Source organism: Ceratotherium simum, chromosome 28 (assembly GCF_057802395.1).
Source record: "Ceratotherium simum simum isolate JZ-2026a chromosome 28, ASM5780239v1, whole genome shotgun sequence".
Lineage (NCBI taxonomy): Eukaryota > Metazoa > Chordata > Mammalia > Perissodactyla > Rhinocerotidae > Ceratotherium > Ceratotherium simum.
Genome location: NC_141927.1, coordinates 6,455,092 through 6,461,680, shown reverse-complemented (window position 1 = coordinate 6,461,680; position 6,589 = coordinate 6,455,092). Strand labels below are relative to the sequence as shown.

The 6,589-nt window shown below is 49.3% G+C and overlaps 1 long non-coding RNA gene across 1 annotated transcript; it reads right to left on the bottom strand.

Annotated features, from left to right (window-relative positions):
- Positions 1-455: 455 nt before the first annotated feature.
- On the bottom strand, positions 456-6,482 carry LOC147913291 (uncharacterized). Its single transcript, XR_015548866.1, has 3 exons — positions 6,311-6,482; positions 2,530-2,700; positions 456-1,137 (listed from the first exon to the last, which is right to left on the bottom strand). It is a non-coding gene; the product is annotated as an uncharacterized LOC147913291 (long non-coding RNA).
- Positions 6,483-6,589: the final 107 nt, after the last annotated feature.

Sequence of the window (6,589 nt, the reverse complement as noted above, 5' to 3'; positions counted from 1 at the left end):
TCTCATTCTGTTTGCTACATGATGCTGAACCATTTTCTGGGCCCTTCAAGTTTGTCATTCGACTCTATAAGACCCCACCCTCAAACTTAGTGGCTGAAAACAACCACCACCTACTGAGCTCGTGATTCCACAGTTGGAGGAGGAGCTGGGCTCAGCTGAGTGATTTTTCTGGTCTCACCCAAGAGGTATGAATCCTCTGGGGCTGCCATAAAGAGTACCACAGCCCGGGTGGTTTAAGCAATAACAATTTACTTACTCACAATTATGGAGGCTGGAAGCCCAAGATCAAGATGTCAGCAAGGCTGGTTTCTTCTGAGCCTCTCTCCTTCACTTGCCCATGGCTGCCTTCTCCCTTGTCTTCCCACGGTCTTCCCTCTGTGCCTACAGTGCCCAAATTTCCTCTTCTTGTAAACACGCCAGTCATCGAGGATTATGGCCCACCGTAATGACCTCATTTTAATTTAATTACCTCTTTAAAGACCTTATCTCCGAATACAGTTCCATTCTGAGGTGCCAGGGGTTAGGACCTCAACATATGAATTTGGGGGGGCACAATTCAGCCCAGAACACCTGGGCTTACTCCTGCATCTACAGTCGCCTTCCAGGTTGACTGGGGTCTGCCTTCTAGCTGAGACAATGGGAAATCTCTGAGCCAAGCCTCTTCTCATCTCAGGCTCACCCAGGCTTGTTCTCATGGTGGCTTCCAGGGTCCCAACAGAACCAGAGGAAGCATGCAAGGTATCTTGAAGTCTAGGCTCACTTTCGCTGTCTTCTATTGACCACAGCAAGTCAAAAGGCCAGCTTAGATTCCAGAGTTATGGAAACACACTCCACCCGCAGAGGGTAGGATCTGCAAAGTGACACTGCAGAGGTCCGCTTCAGGGAGGGAGGTACAATGGTGGCCAATCTTCCATCGACCACAAGGGATATCCTGGGCCCTGCTACCTTTATGGGCCTTGTGTGTTGTATGAGGGGGCTTAACTCGGCTCAGGGGGAAGGCTCAGATCTTCACGAAGGCTGCCTTAGAGACAGGATTCTCCGGACAAAAGTGCATATGGGTCAAGGCTCTGCTCTGGAGACGGGACCCAGAGTCCCACCAACAACAGCCTGGGACTGTGACGCCAGTGGAAGAATTTGCTGAAAAATATCACGCAAGACTACTTGTTGCAGAGAAAATCAGAATTTTCTGGGCTCCTTTATACTTATTTTGCTCTTTATATTGTCTGGTTTTGGGACCCAGAAAGGGGAGGGGACCTATAATGCCATCTGTGCTGAAAGCCCCTGAAGGTCTCCACCAGACCTTTCCCTGCCCTGTGGACCTCAATGTGGTCATGTCTCTCTCTATACCCAGGAGCAGGACTATAAGGGGGGTGCGGGAGGGGGTATTAACACCCCCATCATCTCCCGCAGTCTCCTCCCTAATGCTCCCCAAGTAAGAATGAAATAGGGATGAAACAAAAAACTTGCAAAACAAATGCAGCTTCAAGACCACACCCCAAACCTCTCCAGCCTCACTGCTCTGTCTAAATGCTTCCTACATAGTCCTCTGGAGCCACCCGACTCTGCCCTCACAGTCCCCTAATCAGAACACGGCCCAAGTCCCCACCTAACTCTCCTGCTGCATCTGCCACCTGCCCTCCGCTGCCCTCTCATCCTCTCACCCCACACACCTTGCATGTCCGTGCTATGTTCATGCAAACCGGAAAGGACCTTCCCGGGCTTAAAGCAGCTCCCTTCCTGATACCCATGGGAGGTATTCACTACTTCCTCTGCTCCCCCAGAACATTCATTGACCAGGGCTATTGGATCTTAAAGGGTGGAGGAGAGGAGAAGGGAAAAAGTCTGCACAGTGACTGACTGAGGGACTCGGATGTCTGCAAATCATCATCCTCTATAACCCCAGACCCCTTGCTGCATTCACACCACAAGTGTTTATTGACTGCTGCCTCTGGGAAAGGTACCGGGATGAAGAACTCAGATAATGTCCCTCCTCCTGGGTGTGATATTCTAGTGGAGGCAGATGGACAATGAGAAAATAAACTAATTAAGTGACACCCATGCTGGGAAGAAAAAGAAAGCAGAGTGAGGGGATGCCCAGTGTCCAGCAGGGGCTATTTTACACCGCGTGGCCTGCATGAGCCGCTTTTCTGTTTTTCATTGATAATTAATGTTAGTTGGTTATTAACACTCTCAACTGCGCGGAGGAATTCCACCACCAGTTGAAAGCTTACCAAGTAGGAGAGAACAGTAATGTCCTCAGACCCTTGACACAGACACAGTACTGGATTCACCCCCGTTACAGATTCTTGGAGGGCAGGGACCCAGCCCCACATTCCTCCCTCACCTCACCCCAGGTCTCCAGGAATACCGCTGCATCCTGTAACAGAGTGCATCTGCTTCTCCAGGGGATGCTGCCTGGTCTGTGATGAGGGACGGTATGGGCATGAGCCATTGCTCCCCACACACATAGTTGGCCCTGTGTCTCCACTGCGGGGGGGATACTTCCAAATTCATCCAAACAAAACACACCTTGGAGTTTGGGTCCTGAGTTCCATCATCTCTAGCACTTTCAGGGCAGTCAATATGCCCCTTTGGCAGCACGTGCCCTTCATGTCAGCAGCACCTCCCTGCTCATGATCGTCTGCTCCAAACACATTCAAATGAGGGTCAGGCAGGAAAGGATAGAGAGTCTGAGCCAGTCTGTAAAAGGGAGGCACACAAGCAGAAGAGGACCGAGATGTGAAGTCAGCAGACACTGCCAAACCACCCTGGCCTGCAATTCCTCTTCCTTTTTGTGCCAGGACAGCGATGTCTTGACGCTCTACCCACCACAGGGATGTTTCAGGCAGGAGGGGAGACTGTGCTCAGGCAGAATTGTGTGATGTGGAGAAGGATGCACACTGTGGAAATTTTCTAAAGATTTTCTCCTTCAATTGGGTTTTGTCACTGCCTGGCATTCTCCCATGATACAAATACAAACATATTTTCTCAGAATCTCCATCCGGACTCCTCTACCCATGCATCCTAGGAAAGACCCCAGGTAGTGGGGGAGCTTGGGTGACGTTCCTGTGACTACTTAGTTCAATGCACCATCCCACGTAGGAGCAATCTTTGAGTCACAAGAGTTTGAACACTGTGTTTCTATAGAGTCTACACTAGGCATTTCCACAGAGAGAATTTAATGTAGGGAACTGGATAAATGAGTTGGAGAAATGAAAAAGCAAAACAGGGACAGTGAGGTGACAACTGCAGGATGCAGCCCCCACCCCAACAACAGGGAGAGAAGAGAGAAGACATTGGGGTTATCAGAACCAGCAGGCTCAGAGAAGGAGCCCCACTCAGCTCCGAGCCTGCCTCCCTGGGAGCTCCTCCGGGCCACATGTGGTGGTTCTGGGAGTGCCGACAGCGACAGACTGGAAGCCACCTCAGTGCCTGGGTGGAGGGCCGTTGCTGGGGCATCCACAACAGGAGCAGGAAGCCAGCAGAAAGAGCAATCAGCCTCCCCTCTTCTGCCGTCTCGTCTTCCTATGGCTCCTGTCTGCAGAACCAAACGGAGGGAACTGACAAAGGAGAAACATGCTATGCAGAGTCTCAACCCAGCCTCACAAGGTCGGGGTTGACGACTCTGTGTGGAGCTGAGGGCCAATAGTCATTCTCCTGGTGGCTTGGCCAACTGTGTCAGGACAAGTCCTGTCCAGGCACCAAATCGTGACCCAGTGGAAGTATATACATTTTCCATTGCTGCGTAACCAACCACTCCAATACCAAGTGGCTTAGAGCAACACAGATTTTATTTGCTCCTCACTTTGTGGTCCAGTAGGTTGAGCTGGGCTCTCCCAGAGGAGATCATGTGTCATCATTGAAATTGTGACTGGACTGGGCCATCTCAGATGGCCCTGCTCACGTCTGGAGGTCGGGATCAGTCTCCAAGAGTCCCCAAAGTTAGGCCCCTAGCACCCTCCAGAGACTGGGAGATGGGGGCTCTATCTCCCTAGACAGTCACATTTCAAACAGGGGCTCCTGAGAGAGACATCCCTGGGTTGTAAAACTGGCAAGAGGCTTTTAAGAAGGTTTACATACATCTCAGAGAGACAGGGAAGAAATTTACAGTGACAAGTGTTCTAAGTAAATGCTCTATGGAAAGGGCAGTCAGGGTCCTAGACTCCAGAAGAAGCCTGTCGGAAGTTTAGTCTAGCTGAGGGGAACATCTTAGTGCTGGCCAGAGGGTGCCCCAGTGCTTCACGGGACAGGCTCAGGGTGCTGAGAGAGAGAGAATGAGAGAGACAGAGACAGAGAGACATATATAGATGAGGCAGAGACAGAAAGACAGAGAAAGAGAATTAGAGACAGAGAGACAGAGACAGAGGGAGAGACAATGAGAGAGACAGTGACAGAAAAAGAAAGAGACAGAGAGAGACACAGACAGACAGAAAGAGAAAGAGAGAAGCAGCTGCGGGGCCCCGGGCCTGGGCTCGGAACTCCTACAATATAATTTCTCCCCTTTTTCTTGGTCAAAGCAAATCACAGACCAGCCAAACTCAAGAGCGTGAAGAAGAAGCTCCACCTCTTAGTGGAGAAGTGGAAAGTCACACGACACAGAGGTGCGCGTGTCAACACAGAAGGAATTTGTGGTCCCTTTTCCAATCTGACACGAAAGGCTTATTTGTGGGTCAGGTGTTTACACTGTAGCCATGCACGGTTCTCTAGCCCCTGAGATTTCTGCTCTACCCACTCCCACTCACCATCTATTCCATCCCATGGCTAGGATGTGGGGTGAAAACCACTCTTTTCTGAGCTGAGGCTATCCTCCAGGGACAATAAACCCCTTTCTCCATGATGTTTTCTACTTTTCCTTTCTAAAAACCCTCCCATAACTTCAAGGCAGAAGACATTGACTATAACTCTTATTCAAACTGGTGCTTTCCCAGGAGAAAGACCCTCCTCCAAACTTTTAAATCATTGCATTCTTTTTTTAACATATGAAATATGGGATATATGTAGATGCCTCAAATAATACCTCTGAATTAGGGGAAACGTTTTATTCTAAAACTTGAAATGTTGAGGAAAGTATGGAATACTGCAATGTTCCCTCCTCAACCATAAGCATCCTCTACTCCCAATCCTAATTTCTGCATGCCATTTCAATTTTAAATTCCTTTTCTAGTAGATAGAGTCCTGCTCCCAATGTGTACACATTGTGACATATTGCCTTTGCAGGACTGCTTGACAAAGGAAGATCTGAGGTCTGGAAGTCAGTGAAAAGGGAGGTTGTCATGGGGAGAGTGAATGGGACTTTCGAAAATGAGGTTTTGGGGAAAATGAAGCTGAAAGACTGGAAATCCAGACCTTAGAACTGCCCCCTTGTATTGGTTTAGAGAGAAGAGACTCAAAAGATTTATGGAAAGCTCTGACATCTGTATTGTAGAGTTAGTCTCTGAAATGGGGAGAGACCTAGAAGACCAGAATTCCAAAGTTGTGATGAGAAAACAGGAAATGCGTTGAAAAGTGAAGGAAAACTGGGCATGGGGAGGGGGAGGGAAGGCTCTCAGGATAAATAAACATGACCTTCAAGGAAATAAAGCATTTTATGAAGCACATTAAAACTGTAGGGGAGAAAGGAAGGTGTCTGACTTCGTGGTTTTATTTTGGTAAAAGGAAAATAATCATAAGAGCTCTGCTGGGTTTACCGGGTCACCTGCGTTGTCCACTCTATTTTCCTGTCAAGAGGGTAAATTCCTCAACTGTGCCTTGTTCTACTGCAGGATTGTGCAAGGAAGGAGAGAGTCCTCCATCTAATCAAACCATGTGATCAGTGCAGCAAGGTCCTGTAGGAATGGGAAACACCCTTGACTACAGGATGGCACCGGAAAACTCCCTCAAAATAAAAAGGAGCAATAGTTTGGCTAATTGCCTGCTTTAGGAGCTAAAGACTCCAAATTCGTCATCACCCTCAGCGTGCCTAAACACTGCTTCTTCCTTGAATTATACAATAGATAGATAGACAGATAGATGATAGATAGAGATCCTGAGAGCTTTTCACCGTGCGGTCTTACTTCTTACACCTTGAATCTTGATTAACCCTCAAGCCCCTCCGGAAAAAGCGCTAGTGAGGGCAGAGATCCGAATGGATTTGAGGGCGAGATACAGAGGAAGACGCCAGTTAACACCCCCTGTAAGATTTCTGAAGACCAATTAAGTCCTGGAATCCAACTCCTTCCATAAACACGCACTCCCTGACTAGCGGTTACCTGACTGCCTTTCAGCGGCCCCAGAGGAGGTGAGCAGTTTAACCACCTCCCCACTAACCTACCTGCAGCTCTAACCAACAAGAAGTACTTTTCCAGGGCCCGTTCTCAGGTTGGGGAACAGCAGAGAAAACCTTTCTGCACACATCAAGAGGCCGGATCTGATCCGTACTTTCCCCTCCTGGAACCAGAAAACGCTGCCCCTCCGCCCTGTCCGGCTAGTAACTCGGGATAAAGCAGAACCAGAGCCCGCACCCCAACAGCTCAGGCCAAATGCCTTCTGCAGTCGGGTCTCTGACCGGAAGCCTCCCCGCCTTGGGGCGGCGGGCAGGGGAAGGGGCGGG